The sequence below is a fragment of the Amborella trichopoda genome, chromosome 10 (assembly GCF_054954075.1).
Source record: "Amborella trichopoda isolate Santa Cruz 75 chromosome 10, AtrichopodaSantaCruz75HAP2 v2.0, whole genome shotgun sequence".
Lineage (NCBI taxonomy): Eukaryota > Viridiplantae > Streptophyta > Magnoliopsida > Amborellales > Amborellaceae > Amborella > Amborella trichopoda.
The window spans coordinates 34551041-34574493 of record NC_142345.1 but is presented as its reverse complement, the minus strand read 5'-3'; the positions used below and the strand labels follow the sequence as shown (position 1 = coordinate 34574493).

General features: G+C 33.1%; 1 non-coding gene across 1 annotated transcript; it reads left to right on the top strand.

The window, feature by feature from the left end:
- Positions 1-13624: 13624 nt before the first annotated feature.
- Positions 13625-13705, top strand: TRNAL-CAG (transfer RNA leucine (anticodon CAG)). The gene has a single exon. It is a non-coding gene; the product is annotated as a tRNA-Leu (tRNA).
- Positions 13706-23453: the final 9748 nt, after the last annotated feature.

The window sequence follows — 23453 nt, the reverse complement described above, 5'->3', positions numbered from 1 at the left end:
ACTATGTGATCGTGGCCGTCAAAATGTATAGACGGTGTGTATCAGTTAAACCGTGTCTCTACACCTACGGATACATCCGTATGCAAACTGCACCCGTTTTTTTACTAGTTTTTAATCTAATTTGGATATATTTTGTTTAATTACACTTTCAACAATTTTTTGAGCTTTATTTAGATTTCTTTTAGCCTTTTTTAGTCCAGCTAGGACCTGCCCGATTGGGGCTGGTTAGTGGGACTGGCTCCGGGTTACTCAGACCCAGCCCATTGCCGGGTTCCATCCCCTGGTCATGTTTTTTAACGCAAATAACCTTGGAGGATCGATACTGTCTTTGGAGAAAGGTGTTGGCTATGACTCTTGAAAAAGTAGTAGGAAGACTCTCAGTGATTTAATCTAAAGTTGGATGCACCGTGACACTTCATAAAGTAAAGGGGTGCGATTTGTATAGAGCCTAGGCTCTAAACAATCAAATCAGAGCTTACCTTCAAGTAGTATCGAGAAATATGGTTTTAATATTAAAAATTTTTGTGATAACTTTAGAATATCTTTTTATTTTTATATATAAATTTTAAAGCTTAAATAATAGTGTAGATTGACGGATCTATGAAAACTTGAAAATCTTTATGAAAACTTGAAAATCTTGAAAATTGACACTCCAAAAATGTGTTACAAAATACACTGTCTAAAATTTGAAATCCATTTTTTTCTCATATCCATGCATCTTGATATCGAGATGATCAACTTGAAGATATTTAAACGAAAACAACCTCTTCTAATGAAATTTTTGAAGTAGGTTCAAATTTGATTGTTTAGACCCACGGCTCCAAATAAACTTTTCCAAAAAGTAAAAGGTTGCTCCTTTTTTAACATTGAGATAAAAAGTTTGCTCTTTAATCTTTTTGCAGTTCTTTTGAAATGAGAGCGGGTTGAAGTTTTCACATGTACGCTTCGAAGACCTGTTGAAAGTGCCCATATGATGCTACTAAATTTCAAGAGGAGCTTTTAGACTTTCACTGTTGAGTCTAGGACCTTTAGGTTTGTCCTTGCAAATCAAGAAAGGAGGGGTTCTTTGACATCATGAAGATGGAAAATTGGGAACCTATGCAGTCTTGATTTGATTTCGATCTGTAAAATATGTTTGATAACTTGGCTAGAATTCTAAGGCATTATGGAAACCTGTGTTTGATAAATAGAAATTTTTGAACTTGGGGTATTTGAATTTTGAGAGCATGCGCCTAAGTATTTTAAGTTTATTATTCGAAACGTCTCATGATCTTTAACCAAGTATGTACATCAATATTACTAGGAGTAATCACTATAGCTTGCTTCTAACACTTAGGAGCTTTATCGGACCAAGTCTTTGTGATTTCAAAATCTCCTAGTATGACATTTTCTCTCCAAGCAGGATAGGTGGATCAGCTCCTTCCCTTAAAACGATCTTTGAGAGTTTCTTACCACATATGGCTCAACAGTAACGCGTTCCGTCTTAATCTACTATATCTATCTAAAAAATCTTGTAAACTCATCCCATTTTTTGGAATTAGCCTAATAACAATAAGAGGTTAATTACATGATTCTCAAACTCAAAATTTTCATTAATCAAATAATAAATTTTATCTCTTCTCCATTTTTTATAAATCAAATTGAGCTAAGATTTTGGTCATCAAAACTTTACAACCACACGTACCAATACAAATATATGAAAAATAAATAACAAATAAAATGATTAAAATAGGCCTAAAAGTTTTGGAGATATAGGTCATTTTATTATTTTGTAATTTTTTTTATATTTTATAGATGTGCCCTGATGCGATGAATTCACCTTGACTTGCTTTTTAGGAAGGAAAAATAAAAAATGAACATAGGTGAGCTTTCCATGAGAAATGCTCCATTTTCATTCAATGAGAAGCTCACTCTTCGATGGGTTACTTCTCATTTCCGAGGAGTGCGTCGTTCCAATTGTTATACAATTCCTAATTTTTGAACTACAAACTTCTATATTACTTATGGAAATTTTGGCTTTATGTGTTGGAACTTCTAGTTACGAAACACACCCTAAGGGCGTGTTTGTTTGCTGGAACATAAACATTACCTGGAAGAAAGAAGCTTTGTCTTTCCTAGGAGTGGAATATTATCTTCTAGAAAGTTTAAATAAGTTATGGGGATAATTTATTTGTCTTTCCTAGGACTGGAATATTATCTTCTAGAAGATTTAAATAAGTTATGAGGATAATTTATTGGAATGTTAAGGAAGTTCTTGATACCTGTGTCTGATTACCTTGTTGAAATATTGAAAAAGTTTTAGGTACCTGTGTTTGATTCACCCTAGAATTTTTGAACTTGAGACCTATCAACTCAGTTTGAACTGTTTATTAATTTTTTAGTGATATGGGGTAGATATGTCATGTATGAAGGAAAAAATTATGACATTCCTAATCTCTAATTGCATCCCAAAATTAATATTATTAATATTATCAATTTTGTTCTGTACTTTGATATATAACCATAATAAAATAGTCAATATTATTTCTTAATAATATGATGTAATATTTTATCTTCATTATCTCTTGTTGGGAATGTCTCAAGTTATTATTATTATTATAATTTTAACTCAAATTGATAATTTCTCAAAACTAGTATTGGCAAACCAAGTCACTATTTTTCTAATCCACAGACTTAACATGGAAAACAGTATGTTTTCCTTACTCTTGTGTGGGTACAATTTATTGAGCCTTTTAACAATTATGATGTAGAATAGGTGTTTAGATCTTATAAGTGGGCAGTCAATCCTCTCCCTAATATGTACATCGCAATTAGCCAAAGAAGTTAAACACCATTAAAAACTAGATCAAATATTATTGTAAAGCAAAAATAGGTTACAAGGAGTTTGTCCTAAGCAAGGAGGTCAAGGTGGCAGAGCCATGACCTAATGTTTAACTATTCCTACCTGTGGAGATGTCAGGTAAAGAAAAACAAAAACAAAGATAATAAAGGGAAAAGAGTTATGACGAAATGAAGCAAAAATAAATTCCAACCCATCAGTAAGACACCAAAAGGTGTCACGAACGCAGTTCACGCCAAGATGTTGAAATTATTGTAAAACTGCACTTCAACGAGTACAAAATGTTGGGTTTATGTAGCCTGTAAAGGCCTTACGAGTGTTAGTAAATTGAAATGATGCAGTGGAACATGAATTTAGAGGGAGTGTGGTCCTACGTGGACTATACTAAGCAAACGATGGGTTGCTGATACCGATCTGTGCTTAACGATATAGGCCAGTCGATTGAGAAAAACTCATATTAACTGGGCATAAAGAACAACCGATGAGAGTTTATGGGTTAGCCCTTGATGAGGTTGGAGAACATACCTGGATGAGTGAGCCGAGGGATTGTGTGACCCTTGTGTGTGATGGTGGCCTACAGAGACAGGGGCCAAAACCTCATCCATATATCATCACACGGTATGCATATCGATAGATCGTTCGAGAAAGCTATAAATCTACCTTTTAGGGTGAGCATGTGCGAGAGATGCCTCTATGCGCCATAGAGCTGTAGTCGCATAAGGTCTTGGTAACCTTGACTCGTCTCTAGGGGGGGACCTGAAATCCACATAATAGGATTGTCATCCCTTGGCTCATCGGTCGGACTTTGATGACCCGCTAATGAACCCCTGCTTGGACTGTGGGTTATGGGAAACATTGGATTGGTCTGATAAAGCAAGTGTGGTCTGTAATCTACAGTTGAAAGTGGAGTGTCCCATGATTGTTGATTTCTAAACCATATGGTTCATTTTCCCATTAAATTAATTTAATTGTATTTATTTTAAGATTATTATTTGAATTTTTATGAACCTCTGGATATTTTATTTATAATTTTTGGATTTATAAAATTAACGATATTGATTTTACAATTGTTTAAATATTCAAATAATATTTTAAAATCCTTTTATTAATTTTAAATATATATAAAAATATCATGGAGGCCTATTATGTACATGGGCCCGCCATATATTAAGAAGGTGGGGCCCATGAGTGCCTCCCTTGGGTGGCACACCCCACCCTTATTCACTTTCCTACTTTTTGGAGATATGTTTGGAAGATATTGACTAAATATTGACTTGATATATCTTTGAAAGATTTTGTGGAAAGATTGAGTAGACTTGTGCTATTTTATGGCATGCATAATATTTTGATTAGATTTAATTTATTTAATTTCTATTGATAGGAAAATGGTTTAGGAAAGGGGGATAATGGTTCATGCACCTTTCATAATGTTGATGGCTCATCTATGGAATGGATGGTTCAGATCTCTTACCCCACAAGTCACCCGTGATTGACGGTCTATGTTCAATCTCACAAGAAGAGGCAAGCCAAAGAAAACCCTAAAAAACCCTAATCTTATTCAAAGCCTATAAAAAGGGATTGTCTCTACCAAAAAATCTCTATACTTATCTTTTTATCTCTCTATTAAGAAAGTTTATCTCTATCATGTTTGATCTCTCTCTCCCACATTGTGAAAGAACCTAAGGGTTTAGGTTATGGAGTTCTTCTCTCATATCTCTCAAATGTAGATTTATGGCTAAGGGTTTTAAGGTTGAACAAAACGAGAATCCATCTTTCTCAAACTAGGTTGCTAAGAGAATTTACCTAAGGTTTGAGTTTGTGATCAAAGGGGTTCATGTTTCATTGGTGTGGCTTGACCGAAATTTGCTTTCCCGGTTCGAGATTGAAGCGAGACCATTGATCCCGCGCCATCGGATGGTGGTGACTCGGTGTGGGGTGTAATAAGCCCGGTTGAGGTAATCTCCGACACTCTTCCTTTTGTTTCTTGCAATCTTATCGTTTATTTTCAAGCATAATGCATAGTTGTTTCAATGGCATCAAGTTGTTAAGACCTTGGTTTTATTGTTATATTGATTTTATTTTGAAATTTATCTTATCATAATAAAGACCACATGTAAGTAATCTTTTGCCAAAAGAAAGGGGTAAAGAAAAAAAAAAAATGTATTGCTCAGTAAATTATCACATAGGTCTTTCTTTTATTGGTATCAAAGCTATTGATACTTAATGTCATTAGTTATCTTTTCTCTTTATTGAGTTTAAGTCAAGCTTGAAAATGAGATATAAGAAAGGTAATGACCTTTGTGGTCAAGAAATATACCCACGGTTAATAATTATTAAAATATAGAAAGTATTTTTACGAAATGAGAGAGATGCCCTTTGTGGGTGTTGTTTCTTATCTTGAATTTGGTCCTTGCCGGAATACTTGGATCTTCATGTTTTGTTCTTTTTTCTTGCATTTTCATTCTCGATTTTTATTTCTCTCTCTATAATGCGGTTAATTTGCCAAGTGATATTCGTCGGTTAATTTTGTACTGCATCACTGCTTCTGCATCCTCTTTGGTTCTGAATTGTTATTTTACGTATAATGTAACAATCGACCAAGTTCTAGTTATGTCTTCATTATAAGAATTCTAAAACTTAAACCCCATAAACTTTCTCCAAAACTTAACCCAGTAAGTTAACACTCAAACAATGGGACCAGTATTAACTAACAAGTTAATTTTCTTAATCAATGACTAACAATATAATTTTGGAAGTAGCAACTATGAAACAATAAAGGCATCCAATCATATAGCAACAAGATACATCAATAGCTGCAACCCGAAGTACCCTCCAGTGCAGCCTTATATAAACTTTTTCCAAACCTTAAACCCAGTAGCATATCACTCAAACAATGGGACCACTATTAAGTAACAAATTACTTTTCTTAATCAGACTAACAAGATAAATCTCTTCGAAGTAGCCACTATGAAACAGTAAAGGCCTCCAAACAGAACTAAAAGTTCTGGAACTAAACTAGCAAGCCCACCTTACCACATCATGAGGGGCCAATTGCCAATTAATTGGAACATATAGCACTACTTATTGACACTCTATCAATTAACAGTAAACGCAAACAACTAGTGGTATTGATTGTTTAGAACTAACTACATTTCTAACCAAGTCAGATTATGTAATGGTCAATGCGAGTGAACATATCACCTCATTAAGTCAAGTAACACATACCAGAAACTGACAATACAATGTTTTCCATTAAATCAAAGTGGCAGAGAATATGCATTTATATTAATATGTTTTCCATTGGAAATATTCAGAAGAAAGTTATCAATAATCAATAAATATGAGGCAATCATGGTCTACATCAAGTATACTAGTTTTCTTTGTAGAGGGTCAATTTTTCAATCCAAAAAACCCTGTTATGCTAGACCAATAATACCAAAGAGCTCAATCATATACTCAAGACCAATAATACCAACTGTCCAGAGAACTGTGAAGTAAAAGAATATTGAGAGATTGAAGTGTTCCACTCCATACTCATAGTTTTCCCTTTAAGTTTGCCATATACCTACCATACATATATTAATGTTATAACTAACATCATCATAATATTTTGATGATCAAAATTATGGAAAATAGTGAACAAATCTTAAGATTATGCTACTGGGTTTAAGATCAAATTGCATATTAAATGTTATGCTATTTGAGCCATGCCCTTGATGATCCGTAGTATAATACAACTGAAATTCCAAACAAAGAACTCATCCTCTAGAACCGAGAAAACAAGACAAACATGGAAGCAAGGCATTTAGTACTAATTTCCCATTCAATACAAACATTTGACATGCAATAAAAAAAATAGTCAAAAGGAACTTTCTTTCAAAATAATTCCTATAAAAAATGCATCACAAAAATAAAACCTGTTATTCATCTTTAAAATTAGTCTTAATGATATTTTAATGGAAATTAAGACTTCAAAAAATCTCAAATAACAATCAAACAGAAAAAAAACACTATGTGGTCTCTTTAGGCAGTGAGCATACGTCAATACTCTGTGAAATGCACATTAAAATTAAATAATTATAAAGATATTTACTGATTTCCCATGTTATTTTCAACATAAGAAGTACACAGATATTTAAGTAAGGGAAACTTTTATATAGAGCCGAGGCTCTAAACAATTAAATTTGAGCCTACCTCAAAAAATTTCACTAGAAGAGGTTGTTTTGATGCCCAAATATCTTCAAATTGATTATCTCAACATCAAGATACATGGACATGAGAAAAAAATGGATTTCAAGTTTTGAAAATAGTGCATTTTGTAACGCATTTTTTGACCATAAGTTTTCAAGATTTTCAAATTTTCATAAATCTACCGATCGACACTATTTTTGAAGCTTTAAACTTTATAAATAAATATGAAAATATATTTTAAGTCTATCACAAAGATTCCAATATTAAAACCACATTTCTCGACACTATTTGAAGGTAGGCTCTAATTTGATTGGTTAGAGCCTAGGCTCTATACAAACCGCACCCTTTATGTAAAGACCAACACATATTCACGAACAATAACAATTAATTTACTGTAGTATACAATAATTCACTGTAAAATATACTGTACAATCAGATAATCTTAACAGTAATATACTTATTAAAGTCAAATAATTATATAATACTTACTGTAAAATTAGATAAATTTCCAGTAATAAATCAGTCACTGGTATGAATGATAATATCTGATTTACTGTAATCAGATAATATAATGGGAATTCAGAGCACAAAAACAAGAGGGAAAAAATTAATATAGCACAAAAATAAAAATGAGATGGCGTACATTACAGAGAAAAGAGAGAAAAAGTTAACAGAGCACAAAAATATAAAACCCTGATTTCAGTTATACTTGGAATAATCATGTTAACAGCTATAATTGCATCGATAGTTATATTTGTTGTGAAATCGGTATTGAGAGTTCCATTTCAAGTGGTAGCCAAATTTGCAGTGATAGTTCTAGACACCCATTAAAACTGGTATTATTTGTAAAACTAGTTTCATCGTTTTTAAGTTACGACTGATATATAACACTATCATTTTGAGCTTCTTGTACTCATGATTCTAATATTATTTATCGATAAAAAGGAAAAAAAAAAGAACAGTAAGAAGAAATTCAGAAAATCAAGTCTTGATACTGGTTTACTTAAATAGAAGATTGAAGGCCCAGGTCTCCCAACTCTTTACTTAGTCCAAGGAATACGGCTCGCCTCCTTAAGCTTAGGAGCAAACCCCAAGCCTAGAAAAGAAGTTCCATAAGTCAAGATTCGTTAGGCATGAGAGGCCAAGAGCCATTGTTTTTAATATCCCGCGGCAGTGGTTTAAAAACCGATCGGTGCCCTAGATCGGGCACCACAAAAACCCATCCGGACCGATGAATCGGCATTTCGAATCGAAAATCAGGCAGAATCGGCAATTTTTGTCTCAAAAAATCTTTAAAAAATCACTATACATCTCTAAAAATAATATTATTTGTATTTGTAAATGAATTTAGGAGTGGTGCTTTATGCATTTTCATTACTTTGTAAAAATAGGTGATTATTGAGACACTGTTTTTCTATCTGGATGTCTGTATAATTAAAATAAATAAATTAATAAATAAAATCTAAGATTTAGTTATCATTATAATTAATATAATTATTAATTACAATATTATAATAAACGTGATTCAAAAAACAAGGGTATGACCTTCACAAATAAATAAATCTAATATATAACAATTAGTTTGGATAGAAATATAGAATTTAGAAATATAAATTTATAATAATATTTTAATAAAATTAAAAATTAAATAAACAAATTCATACTTGCAATGTCAAGTGACTAGTTAAAACACTTTCATATTAAAAAATTAAAAAAATTAATTTCGCACATAAATTAGTATCACATCAAAGTATCAAACATTTATTAATTTGTTTTACTTATCCAAAATTATTACAACTTAACTAACTATAATAATATATATGGAAATTGAGGTTGTTAGTTTATAACTTAAAATTATATAATTATTTTACTATACAAATAAAAATATAAAATTTCTTATATATCATCTAATTATCTTATTTACAATTATAAGAAAAAATAGTATATTATAAAATTTATAATATAAATAAATTAATAAATAATATAAAAGATTTGGTTATTAATAAATTAAAAAAAAGATATTTGCAATATGGGATAATTGATAAAGTTACTTGAAATAAATTCTAAAATGATATGAGTTAGTGTTATTTTTCTATATTAAAATATCTTCTAAACTTTTTTTTTTTTAATATCCAGTAGACTGGAAATAGTATTATTATTATTATAATTTTTATTATCCTATTAGCTAGTACTAATTTTTTAATATTAATTAACTAATTAATTAATTATTACTCATATAATGAAATAATACCATGATATAATAGCTTAATACAATTTTTATGTTTTTTTAGTAAGTAAATTTAAATTTTTTTAGTGAAAGATAGGGGTGATGGGAGCCTAATTATTCTTTTTAATAAATTTTTTTTTTTTATCATCAAATTTCATTGCCACAATCGGACATACAACTTTTTGCGTACACCATTGCATGTACACCATCTTATTGTAATTTATCCCAACTAATAATATTTGTCAGCATTTTTTCAACTCAAATATATATCCACATCGAAACGATGTGAAAAAAATGAATCCTATAAAATAACCCCACGATGTAAGAAGAACGAATTCCGTAAAGTAACCCAACGATCCGGCAATGTCCATTGTTGTCTTCGCCATACGAAGCGTGCTTATTTCACCTTCATTCTTGTCTTCGCCATTCGAAGCGTGTTTATTTCACGCTGAAGGTTTTTAGGCTGGCAATCACGTGACGTGTACGGAGTGAGATGGGAGTACGAGAGTAAGGTTGGATTCCTTGCCACGTGTAGGGAGTGAGGTGGGAGTACGAAATTAAAGTTGGCAATCACGTCACGTGTAGCAAGTGAGGTGTTTTTAGGCTGGCAATCGCGTCACATGTAGCGAGTGAGGTGGGAGTACGAAAGTACGGTTGAACTACCTGCCACGTGTACGGAGTGAGGCGCGAGTACGAGAGCCAGGTTGGAATGCTCGTCGGCTGGAATAAAAATTTGTCAATCACATTTTTTAAAAAAATAGAGTGGGTATATAAAAAAAAAAAATTTTAAAAATTAAAAAATCAAGGTAAATGTATAAAAAAAAAGCCGAGTTGAAAGATAAATAAGTAAAAATCCGCCGCCGAATTGAAATATAAATAAGTAAGAATCCCCCCGGTTTTACCGTCGGTGGGTATTACTATCCTTTTATGGAAATATAATATATTTGTTTATTCCCTCAAAAAAAATAAAAAATTATCTAGGGACGGGCTAGTTTATTCCCTAAAAAAAATAAAAATTATCTAGGGGCAGGCTAGTTTACTCCCTCAAAAAAAAAAAAAAAAAAATTATCTAAGGACCCGCTAGGTGGTCAAGGTTTACTCTCTCAAAAAAAAAAATTTATTTAGGGACCCGCTAGGTGGTCAAGGTGGCGGAGCGCCATGAGATCATTTGTTTACTTCCTCAAAAAAAAAAAAAAATATCCAAGACGGGCTAGTTTACTCCCTTAAAAAAAAAAAAATTTATTTTAAAAAAAAATTATCCAGGGGCGAGCTAGTTTACTCCCCAAAAAAAACAAATTATCTAGGGACGGGCTAGTTTACTCCCTCAAAAAAAACAAAAAATTATCTGAAAAAAAAAGGTTATCCAAGGGTGGGCTAGTTTTCTCCCTCAAAAAAAAAAAAAAATTATCTAGGGACCGGCTAGGTGGTCAAGGTGGCGGAGCGCCACAACATGAGATCTTTTGTTTACTCCCTCCAAAAAAAAAAAATTTATCTAGGGACGGGCTAGATTACTCCCTCAAAAAAATAAAAAAATTATCTAAGGATGGGGTAGGTGGTCAAGGTGGCGGAGCGCTGCATTATGAGATCTTGATTTTCATTCTTACAGGTAAGGATCCCCTTCCCTATAGAATTATCCAACAGTAAGAGGAAAAAATTTATAAAAATTTACAAATTACCTTAAAATGTAGAATTAAGGTGTACCTCAAATATCTATTGAAAGATGTTGTTTTGATGATGGAAAACCTCTAATAGATCATCTCGAAATCAACATATCTAAATATAAACAAGAAATATTGAATCTCAAAAATGGTGCATCTTATTACAATTTTTCTGGACCGTCCATTTTAAAGATTTTCATGTGTTTAAAAATCTTATTTGAATCATTTTTTAGAGTTTAAAAGTTTATAATTAGATATGAAAATGGATTCTTAGTCCATCCCAATAATTTTTTAACTAAAATTATAAATTAGAATAAAATTTCAAGGTGCGCCTTAATTTGATTGTTTAAGAATGCAACCTTATGCAAACCACAAGTATAGTAAAAAGCCTACTTAAGCTTTTTAACGTGACATGTTGAGCTTCAAGTAAGAATCATTACATGACTATTCTCAAATAATGAATAATTATATTTAAAAGGATTAGACGTATGAATATTTACTTAAGGAAAAAGGTTATATATAGAGCCTAAGCTCTAAACAATAAAATTAGAGCCTATTTAAAAAATTTCACTCGAAGATGTTGTTTTGATGCCCAAATATCCTCAAATTGATCATCTCGATATCAAGTTGCATAGGAATGAGAAAAAAACGGATTTCAAGTTTGGAAATATTGCATCTTATACGGTATTTTTGGACCGTCAATTTTCAAAATTTTGAAGTTTTCATAAATCTATTTGATCTGCGTTTTCATAAATCTACTTGCTCTACACTATTTTTTAAGCTTTAAATTTTATAATTAGAGATGAAAATATATGTTTTGGCATCACAAAGATTTACAGTATTGAAAAGCACATTTCTCGACACTATTTGAAGGTGCGCTCTAGTTTGATTGTTTAGAAACTCGGCTCTATACAAACTGCACCATTTACTTAATGTACTCAACATTTATGGACATTCAATACTCTTACTCCACATGGTAAATTTTTTTTGCAGGTATTTTAAATAATTAAACAGTGGTAAATTTGAAATTCTTGATAGAAAGAAGAATATTTATTGTCTATAGTAGATGATGAGATCATCACATCACCCACATGAAACAATAATTACTTCTTAACCACTAATAAATATCAATATTTTTTATAAAAATATCTATCCTATCCCTCCTAATAATAAAAGTGCCCTAACTAAAAATATATATTACAAAACAAGAATATATTAATATCCAAAAAAATTGAGTACATTAAAAGAATACTCGTATGCATGAGTACCCTAATATACCTTATTTAAAATTCTTAAATAGTTAGAGCTGATTTTTCTTTTACTTTTTCTTTTTTGGTAGTTCAATGGTAAGAATTGCAGTTGAGAAATAAAAAATTTGAATGGTCTCTTTCGGCATGAGGATGCTATATTTTTCAAGCACTTCCGGATGAAATCGGTCAAAAGGTTGAGGAACTCGCAATAACATTTTTTGGGTTTTAAAAATGCCCCTAAATAGGGTTTTATCCAAGAGAGTGAACCTAAGAAATGCTCCCCCAAGAAGGTAAAATCTGAACTTTAGTATTTAAAAAAGAAAAAAGTTTATATAAGGTTGTAACCTTAAATATAAAATTAAAGATACACCTAAAAAATCTATCGAAAAGTTTGTTTTAATGTTGCAAAGCTCTCTAATTGATCATCTCGACATTAAGATGTATGAATATGATAAAAAAAAAAAAAGGATTTTTAGTTTTAAAAATAGTGCATCTTGCAACACATTATTTAGACCGTCCATTCTTAAGATTTTTACATGTTTATAGATCTACTTGATTTTAAATATTTTTTGAATTTAAAATTTTATAATTAGAGATAAAAATAGAGTTTTAGATGATCCTAAGAATTTTTTTCATCAAAATTGCATGTTACAATAAAATTTGAAGGTGCTCCTTAATTGGATTGTTTAAAGTTGCAACCTTGTACAAACAACACCCTTTTAAAAAATGTTCCATGACATCTACGTGATGTATGATTTGCAAAATTACAATGCACGAATCTTTGGTGAATCCCCGAAAGCAATAAACATTTCGTATGATCCCAGTAAAATTATGGGCTTGAACATATCTCCTCATTTTATATGCCTTCTACCATTGCATCCCTTAGGAGGTGTGTGGTTCGTATAAAAATATTTTTACATGAAAAACTCTCCTATGGATTAGGTACGAGATTTTTTCCACAGCAGTTGTTCCAAGCGCATTTTTTCAAACCAATTGACAGTCAATTACTAATCATACGGGGGAGTTTTCTCTTGTAAAAATACTTTTACAAAAATATTTTTACACGAACCAAACGTGCTTTCAGTAAATGAGTATCCTTGTTTTATAATGTCAGCGAACATGCATTCCTGATGCAAATTAGCATTGATTGTATCCTCTTGTGCTATTTTATAACTAGGTTCAGCATTTTTTACACATTGGTGAAGTTTGTGGGACTAATGGGAACATTGTTTAATGAGGAAAAGCACTATGATCCATGGCCACATGAAATATGTGGTCATAAGGGTCACTGTCCAATCAATGATTCAATGGTGATAAAGAGAGTGGAATGTACATTTCACTTTTGTTGGATTTCTCTCTTCATCGTCAGAACTGGACAGTAATATTTCCTACGATCGTGTATGTAAATTTGGTGGATAATAAATTCATTTTAAACATTATAGCAGATTTATGCAACAAAGTCAAGATGGCCGAGTTGGTCTAAGGCGCCAGTTTCAGGTACTGGTCCGAAAGGGCATGGGTTCGAATCCCATTCTTGACATTGAAGAAAACTTTTGTTTGGCTTGTTTTGTTGAAAACACCTTAGAAATTATTTGTTGAACTCATGTGACCTTAGAAATTAGGAAGGGGCATGCCTTGCAGCCCTCGGAAATATTGAAGAGCACTAGCGAAAGCAAGAAATCGGTTTTTCTTTTCGCAAAAGTGAGTTGCAATTATAATTATTCTTATAACTTTCTGCCATAATGATTGGTAATTACATCTATGTTATAAAAGAATAAATAAAACCGAGACTTTTAAATTAGTATTTTATCATTTTCTTTCTTTCTCATGTCTTAAAATATTTTTCTAAAAGAAATGCTTAAAATTTTCTAAGTCATCTCTCTCCTCACATTATTTTCTCAATATCTATTTCTAAGTGACTTGTTTAAAGAGTTGGAAGTTATAAATATTACATTTGTCCCAAAAAAAAAAAAAAAAACTATTTTTAAAAATTTGAAATGACCAAATCACCTTTGTTATTTTTAGGGGTAATTTGGTCATTTTAAATTTTAAAAATATTTGTTTTATAGTTTTTTATTGTGTTTCCTGTCTTATAGAATGGATCTAAAATTTCATCTCATTTCAATGTATAAAAAATGAATAATGATCCTATGAGACCCTTACACGCAAAGATTTTACCATTGGATCAATAGCCATTCTTGGGATGCAAAATGAGTTACCAGGTAAACAAGTCAACCAGAAGAACAAACCTATCTGAGTATCGTTTTCTCCCTTTCCCTCTCTCCTCTCAACCCCTTGAATGCATATTATAAAAGAATCTCACAATATTTATCTTTCTTTATCATTAACCCTTATATTAAGCACCAATCCATGGAAGAAAAATATTATATAAGGGAGAAATTGAGACTCCGAACTTTATAAGCATTTGCCAGAACAGTGGAAAGTTACATCTCAAACCTTCAAATGGGTATCCGCTCAAAAACCTCCATCAATAGTTTCATCATTTTAGCTTTTTAATATCCAACTCAAGGGAAAAGCTCAAATATGAAAGTTACATCTCAAACCTTCAAATAGTTTCATCATTTCAGCAGAGAAGTTATAATCATCTAGAGAAAAAGAGAGAGAATGAAATCTAAATTTCCTATTAATTTTTTTTAAAAAAAGCCCCAAGAGGTTCAACCAGTGTATCTACCCAACCATGAGATGGAGTGAGAGAATATACTCACGGTAACAATTAGCCCCAACCCCACCAAAACGTCAAAAGTGATATCCAACAAGAAGGAAGAGAGGTGATAAAGTTCCAATTCGAGAGAGAGAGAGAGAGAGAGGTGTGTATAGAATTGAGTTGTTACAGCGAAACTCATGGAGTCCGCAATCCAGATGGGAGGGAATGAGGTGCTGCAGTAGGAGATTTGCAAGTAAGAGCCCTAATCATGTTGTACTAAAAAACTCTTAAGTCCATTTCCAAAACCACCATGACTGACTTCTTTCAATCCTTATATCTTCGAACTTCTTTTTGGTGGGTTTATTTGTTCATATCTTCACGGCCTCACTCCTTCCTTCCTCTCTCTCTACTGATTCATATCTTCAAGCCCTCTCTCCTCCCTTTGTCTCTCTCTCTTTAAAACAATTGAGTTGCCATTGGACCTGGAGAGAAATGCCAGTTGCCATGAGAGAGAAACGGTGTCGTAAAAGTTTAAGTTACCGGACTATTCGTTTTTTATGACTTTTCCTTATGCAAATCTCAAGAAACCCCTTCCAACAGCTAATAGGGTGGGTCTTATGCAACCATATCCGTGTGTGAGGGACCTATGAGATCTTTTTTCATAAAAAACACTAAAGTTTAAATAGTAACATGTATTTTCAACCATCTGATCTATGACAAATGAGAATATAACCTAGACTTTTATTCCTTTGAGCTGGCTTATTGTTAGTTGTTTCCTCTTTTTACATAAACCAAATTGCATGTGTTAGCAAAATTTAGGTCGATTATTCCATGATCCGCACACCTAAGGGATTGGGTAAGTCATCTTCTACCTCACTATCCTTGTGATTTAGAGATTTCTGCTTTGTCCGGCTTGTAGTTGGTCATTCCAGCAATGGTCGATTATCTCATCATGCAATCGCCCTCCCTCGCTCTGGCAACCCTAGCTTGGATTTGGTCGTGAAATGGTTACTATGGCTAGAGTGAAAAGCATCTAGTAAAAATCGAAGAGAAGATCAACAAGTGCAATGAAAATCCTCATTCACTCGACTAGTCTTCTAAAGTTGAATTTTGATAACAGCTCAAAATCCTGGTCTAACAAAAATAGGTGTAGTACAAGACCAAGTGAGTAATTCCATTTGGATTATCTCAATGCCCGCCGGAATATACAAAATAAGTGAAGCAGAGGTAAGAGCTTTGTAAGGGGGAATTTGAATGGCAAATAGGCAACAAACAATGATGCTAGAGGGATTTGAAATGGGCAATGACAAAGGAAAGTTGGCCATGGAAGCTAAAAAGCAAGTTTGGCGAAATTTGGGACATAATTAGAAAGAATGAATCAGTTGTTTGTCATGAAATAAACAGATGCACTCACCAAAGTGGATGCTTTTAAACCTATACTGGCAGTCATTTGGTCTTGATTTTGTTATTTATTTGTTGTACAATTCTAAATATATAACGTACAATAATTTTGATGGTTTACTGAAATCCTATGTTAATGATTCAAACAAAATAAAAAAAAAAAAAATTTATGAAACATACATATAAGAGATCAACTATTTAACATTCTATCTATATCTTTTGATTGATTTAATTTCAAAATACCCATCAAAATACACATGACCAGTTGGAACAGTTGAAAAAGAATAAATTGTTAATTTACTACTAAATTAGGTGTATTTTCATAAAATTCCCATAAAAGAATGATAGTTTTCTATCTTTTTATTTTTCATCGTCTTAATTTTTATTTATAAAGTTTTGAAGTTTCAAAATTCTTTTTAATGTTAAATATCGGTGATGTTCCATCATGTTCTTTTGGTATTACATGGACCACCATTTCATCCTCCGACCATTTTGTTTTGTGTTATTTGTTTTTTAGTTGTTTCTTGGTCATGATGACCTCAACTCCTTACCCTTAGGGGGTATGAGTGTCCATGCACTCGGCATTACTCCTTCTCTCTCTCTCTTTCTCTCTCTCTCTCTAGTTTCCACTTCTCTACCCTTCCTATATTATATTATTTCTCTACTATATAAGTCTTGAGCAAGAGAGGGAAAGCATATGGAGATATATGAATTTGGGAGAGTGAAGGAAGTGAAGTCCAAGGGAATTTCCAGCAACATTTTGTAGAAGGTTTTGAGGTATTTTTCAAGAAAAAATGAACTCATAGAATTTCTTCTTGATATTTCTTTTTCATTCAAGTAAGATCGGTTTAATTGCTTGTTTTAGAGAGTTTTTTGAGCATGCAACTCATAAACTCTGATTCTTTGTGATCTGGCTGTATCTTGGGGGTGTGGTCACCAGATACCCTATTGCATCTCGATTTGTACCTGGTAGGGGGTGATCAATACTTCAAAGAAAGCGAGCTCCTCTCGTGTATCTAGATCCCGATCTTTGTTGCCCCATTGTATAACTTTCGAATCCAGATACTGACTCTTACGGCAGTCTGACTGGCACTAGGAGTGTTTTGTTTTTCTAGATATAACCTTTGAATCCAGATTCCGACTCCTACAGGAGTCTGACTGATACTATGAGCATTCTGGTACAATCCAAGCTTTATCTCGGTCTAGAGGAGGTGCTGCCGAATTTTTCCCAGGATGAGAGCTAGTGCAAGGTTTATTGTAACAATCCTAAACTTTAAAAAAAAAAGAAAAAAGAAAGAGGACAATAAACTTTTAATAAGTGATGGTCCATATGAGCATGATGGTCCTCAGGGACCATCACTATTTTAAGAAGCTTTTGACTTAAGCTTTTATTATCTTATAACGTGGCTTGTAGTTTCTCTTACGTGTTGGCCCTTGACAATCCACTATGACGTGTAAGTAAATTAAATGTGCTACCTTCTTATGGTATAACCACGAGATGCGTCTTTTTAACTGAAACTTTTATCATTGAGCTCTTGTGCATACTGATTCCATAAGATCTACTATAAACGGGTGGCCTTTTAGTGCCCCAACCAACATACACAAAAAACATCAATTTCGTGAGTGATTATAAGTAAGTGACATCGTCTTCTTGAAAAATAGTTTGTTTTTAATAAATAGTGATATTTCCGTCCAGGATCTTTATTTTATCAGTTTTATGTGTAAGTGACCTCATTGTCTCGAAAAATAATCCATTCTTTTTAAAAATAAAATGAAATAATTATTTCTGCTTATTATCATGAATTTTAGGTGCGATAAATTTTATGCGCACACGACCTCATTATCTTGAAAAATAATCTTTTTAATAAAAATTGTGATATTTTATCTATGTTAGAAATTTTAAATGCTGTAAATTCTTAGAAAAATAAATTTATTTATTTTTCTCGGCTATTGTTAGAAAATTTTAGATACTATCAAATTATTAGAAATAAATGTGATATTTCTGCTTTTAGTAAAATTGTGATATTTCTTTCTACTGTTTTGAATATTTAGACATTGTAAAATTCATGTGCAAATGACTGCCTTATTATTGACATTTTTGCAATTGATTATAGTATTGTTGTGAAATGTTTATTTGTGGATTGATATCCCATAAATTGTGATAATTCTATATTCTTGAATTTCTATAAGAGTTTTTCTATACATATTAAATTGGCAATTATGCTAGAATGCCTTTACAAACTGCTACCTTTCTAAATTTGAGCCCAAAATATTTGATTGGTTATTTTTGAAACGTTATAGAGAGTGACTGTTATTAATGGTTTAAGTGAAATTCATATTAATGATTTCAGTGATATGTTGAGTACATGATATTGCTGCTTTCGAATGTTTAAAGAGATTTAGAAATAATTTAAGTATGCAAGTGGACTCATCCGGTTCGCCGGTGAGGTATAAGTGGACCTATCTGAGACGCCGGTAGGGATTAAGTGGACTCATCCGGTACGTCGGTGAGGTATAAGTGGACTTGCAGGGATTAAGTGGACCTATCTGGGACGCCGATAAGGATTAAGTGGACCCATCAGGACGCTGATGGGGTATATAGGTGACCTACTTGGGACGCCAGTAGGGTATTTTGTGAAATCCTTTGAATTATGCACTGTCGTTAAAAGTCTTATAAGCATTTCAATTACTCGGATTATACTTAATTATGCATTTATTGAAAGTGAAACTGTTGATGCATTTCTGTTAATAGATCTCATTTTGGAAAATATTGATATCTTTCAATCATGATTATTTTTAGGATTATGATGATCACTTACTGAGTAGTCAAACTCATCAAACTATGGTAAACATTTTTTCAGGATAACTGCGGATTCATTTTGAGTGCTAGTCAATATCAACCTTGGAAGATACTGTTGTTGTGCTAGCTTTCTTTATTTACTTTGTAAGACCTCGCCACTGTAAATTTGTCCTATCAATAGATGTATATATGTTTTGTCTGTCACATCTCAGGAATAACAGTATTGTAAATTCTTGGGGTGTGACATTTATCGAGCGTAAGTTCCACTTATAAGAGGGCAGTCAGATCTATCGGTTATAAGTTCAAGCTATCGGTCGTGAGTTCATGCTATCGGTCTTGAGTTCAAGTTATGGGTCGCGAGTTCAAGCTATCGACCATGGGTTCAATCTATCGGTCATGAGTTCAAGCAATCGGCCATGAGTCCAAGCTATAGGTCGTGCGTTCAAGCTATAGGGCGTGTGTTCATACTATCGACCACGCATTCCAGTTGTCGACGGTTTGTTAAATTTTCCATCGTGCAACTGCCATCACCACTACCCAAAGCTAACAATTTCGAAGTGTTGATCCAACATGATTGCAGTTGGAAGCTCGCTTAAAGTTATGACCCAAGATTTTATCAGACTAGACCATTTTGATAGATGTAATTTTCGATGATGGCAGTCGAAAGTATTATTCTTACTTAAGACCTTAAAAGTGGAATATGTGCTAAGAGAATCACATGCTCCAAGTACTTCCTTGACACCTACTAGTGATCAGACTTTTGCAGATCGGATTACCAAGAAATTGCAGCATGGGAAGAAAAAGATTATATTTGCAAAGGGCATATCCTAAATGCTCTAATGATCTGTTGTTTGATCTATACTCAAGAATGCCAACTGCAAAGAGACTATTGGCAGCTTTAAAAGCTAAATATAGAGAAGAAGATATTGGTAGAAAGAGCAGATACTTAAATTTTAAAAGTATAGAAGAAAAACTGATCTCGGCTAAGATTCATGATTTTCAGATCATAGCAAATGAACTAGCATCGATGGGTATTAAACTTGCTGATGCATTCCATGTTGGGGTAATAATCGACAAATTGCCTCCTTCATGAAATGTCTACAGAAATACATTGATGCATAAGTTTGAAGACTTTAGCCTCGAACAGTTAATTACCCATCTGAGAATTGAAGAAGAGACCAATCTCCGAGATGCCAAAGAATACAAATCTCATATGGTCGCCAAAGCTCATACAGTTGAAGGTCCGAGAATAAAGAAACCAAGAACTCATAAAAGAATCAAGATGGAAGGAAAGAAAGACACCAAAGATGTAAAACCAAAGACAACCCAGGATAAAGGAAAGAAACCCTTGGTATGCTTCTTCTGTGGAAAAACTGGCCATGTGCAGAAATTCTGTAGAGCTAGAAATAAGCTGCAAGCTCAAGCCAATGTCAATGCAATAGGGGGAACTGCAAATTGGTGGGTGGACCCAGGTGCCACTAGACATGTCTTCAATAACATGAACTTGTTTAGGACTAACAAAATGGTTGGAAGGGGGGGGGGAGAGAGGGAGGGAGGTGGGGGGGAGAGAGGGAGGGGGGTGGGGGGAGACATTGTTTTGTATATGGGTAATTCTTCCTTGTCTAAGGTTGTTGGCAAATGGACGGTTGAACTAAAATTCACGTCCGGTAAAGTCCTTACCCTTCTGGATGTGTTTCATGCCCCTAAAGTCTGAAAAAACTTGGTGTCTGCATACCTTTTGAACAAGAGGGGTTTCATACTTATCTTTGAGTCCGACAAGTTTATCTTATCGAAGAATGATGTCTATGAAGAAGTGGGCTGCGCCTTAGAATGCATGTTCAACCTCAATCTTCATAATGAAATAGGTACATCTTCTTCTATGTATATACTTGATTCTTTTCCCGCATTGCATGATAGATTAGGACATGCTAATTATCATGCATTAAGAAAAATTAGTTTAGACCTTATTCCTAAGTGTGCGACTTTAGATAATACTCTGTGTGAAGTATGTATATGCCCTAAGATCACAAGAACACTCTTTCCTAAGGTAGAAAGAAATTCCAGGTTACTGGAATTAATTCATAGTGATGTCTGTGATCTAAAAGACGTACAAACTTATGGTAGGAAGAAATAGTTTGTCACTTTCATAGATGATTTCTCAAGATACATCTATGTTTATTTGATAAGAAATAAGATGAAGTATATGAGAAATTCAAAGTTTTCAAAATAGAAGTTGAAAACCAACTGAATTCTAATATTAAGGTTCTTAGAAATGATAGAGATGATGAAATATTGTTCTGCTGATTTCACTAACTATTGTGAAGAAAATGGAATTATTCACCCCATACACACCACAACATAATGGCTTAGCTGAAAGGAAAAATTGCACTCTTATGGACATGGTCAATGCAATGCTCATCAGTTTCATCCTCCCTGCTAATCTATGGGGAGAAGCCCTTATGCCTTCGTGTTTCATTTTAAACTGAATACCATATTCGGATTCTAGTGCTTCACGATATGAAAGTTGGAAAGGTAGGAAACCTCATCTAGATTTTCTCAAGGTTTGGGGATGTGCAACATTGGTAAGGCTCCCTGACCTTAAGTGGCCCAATCTTGGACCTAGATCTATAAAGTGTTTTTTTGTGGGCTATGATGAACATAACAAAGCCTATATATTTCTTGACCTGAAGTCAATTGTAAACATAGAGTCTAAGGATGCAGAATTTTTTTAACGCACATTTATTGGTGAGCGGGATAATAAATATGAAACTCGACATTGTAAATATAAAATTGGTGAACTAGATGAAGAAATTTATGTTGAGCAATCAGAGGTATTTGTCCTTAAGAGACAAGAGCACCAAGTTTGTAAACTTGTAAAATCCTTATATGGTTTGAAGCAAGCACCCAGGCAATAGTATGAAAAATTCAATAGAATTATTACTTCACAAGGATTTCAGGTTAATGATTTTGACACATGTGTTTACGTCAGAGTTTGTGATAGTGCAATAGTTAATAAATTTGCCTATTTGAAGATGATATGATCATATTAGGCAACAATATTGCATGCATTAAGGATACAAAGAAGTTATTGTCTTTTGAGTTTAATATGAAAGACATGGGACTAGCTAATGCGATACTCGGAATTAAAATAGTGAGATAACCAACTGGGTATGTTTTAACCCAAAGCCACTATATAGAGAAAGTGCTCAAAAGATTTGACCACTTTGATTCCAAGCTAGTTTTAACCCCTTATGATGCTCACATTAAACTCAGAAAGAACCGTTAAGGTCCTGTGTCCCAATTGGACTATGCTAGAGTCATAAGCAATAGTTATAATTTGCCTATTTGAAGATGATATGATCATATTAGGCAACAATATTGCATGCATTAAGGACACAAAGAAGTTATTGTCTTCTGAGTTTAATATGAAAGACATGGGACTAGCTAATGCGATACTCGAAATTAAAATAGTGAGATAACCAACTGGGTATGTTTTAACCCAAAGCCACTATATAGAGAAAGTGCTCAAAAGATTTGACCACTTTGATTCCAAGCTAGTTTTAACCCCTTATGATGCTCACATTAAACTCAGAAAGAACCGTTAAGGTCCTGTTTCCCAATTGGACTATGCTAGAGTCATAGGCAATAGTTTTAATTTGCCTATTTGAAGATGATACGATCATATTAAGCAACAATATTGCATGCATTAAGGACACAAAGAAGTTATTGTCTTCTGAGTTTAATATGAAAGAAATGGGACTAGCTAATACGATACTCGAAATTAAAATAGTAAGACAACCAACTGGGTATGTTTTAACCCAAAGCCACTATATAGAGAAAGTGCTCAAAAGATTTGACCACTTGGATTCCAAGCTAGTTTTAACCCCTTATGATGCTCACATTAAACTCAGAAAGAACCGTGAAGGTCATGTTTCCCAATTGGACTATGCTAGAGTCATTGGATATATAATATATGCAATGTCATGCACTAGACCAGGTATAGCCTTTGTTGTGGGTAAACTGAGTAGAAATGCATATACGAAGGTTAAGAGCATTAGATCTGGTATTTAGGGTTCGAAGATATTTGAAATGAACTATAGACCATGACCTATATAATGTGGGTATTCCACTGTATTTATAAGTAGAATGATGTTATTAGTAGGATTCTTATGAATCTATGACTTTCTAACGCATCTCCACTTGTGGTGGGGGTGTATTTTTAGGGTTCCAAGGGGTAGATTTGTATCTCCAAATGATTGGAGAACATTACCTTGGATTCCATTGTGTGAAGGCTAAGTGGTTAAGGAACTTGCTGGTAGACATACCACATATTCAAGTCCCAAGCCTGCAGTCATATGGTGTGACTGTGAAGGTTTGTATAACAAGCGAATGGTTAGGGATTTACTTCAGGAAATCTAGTTA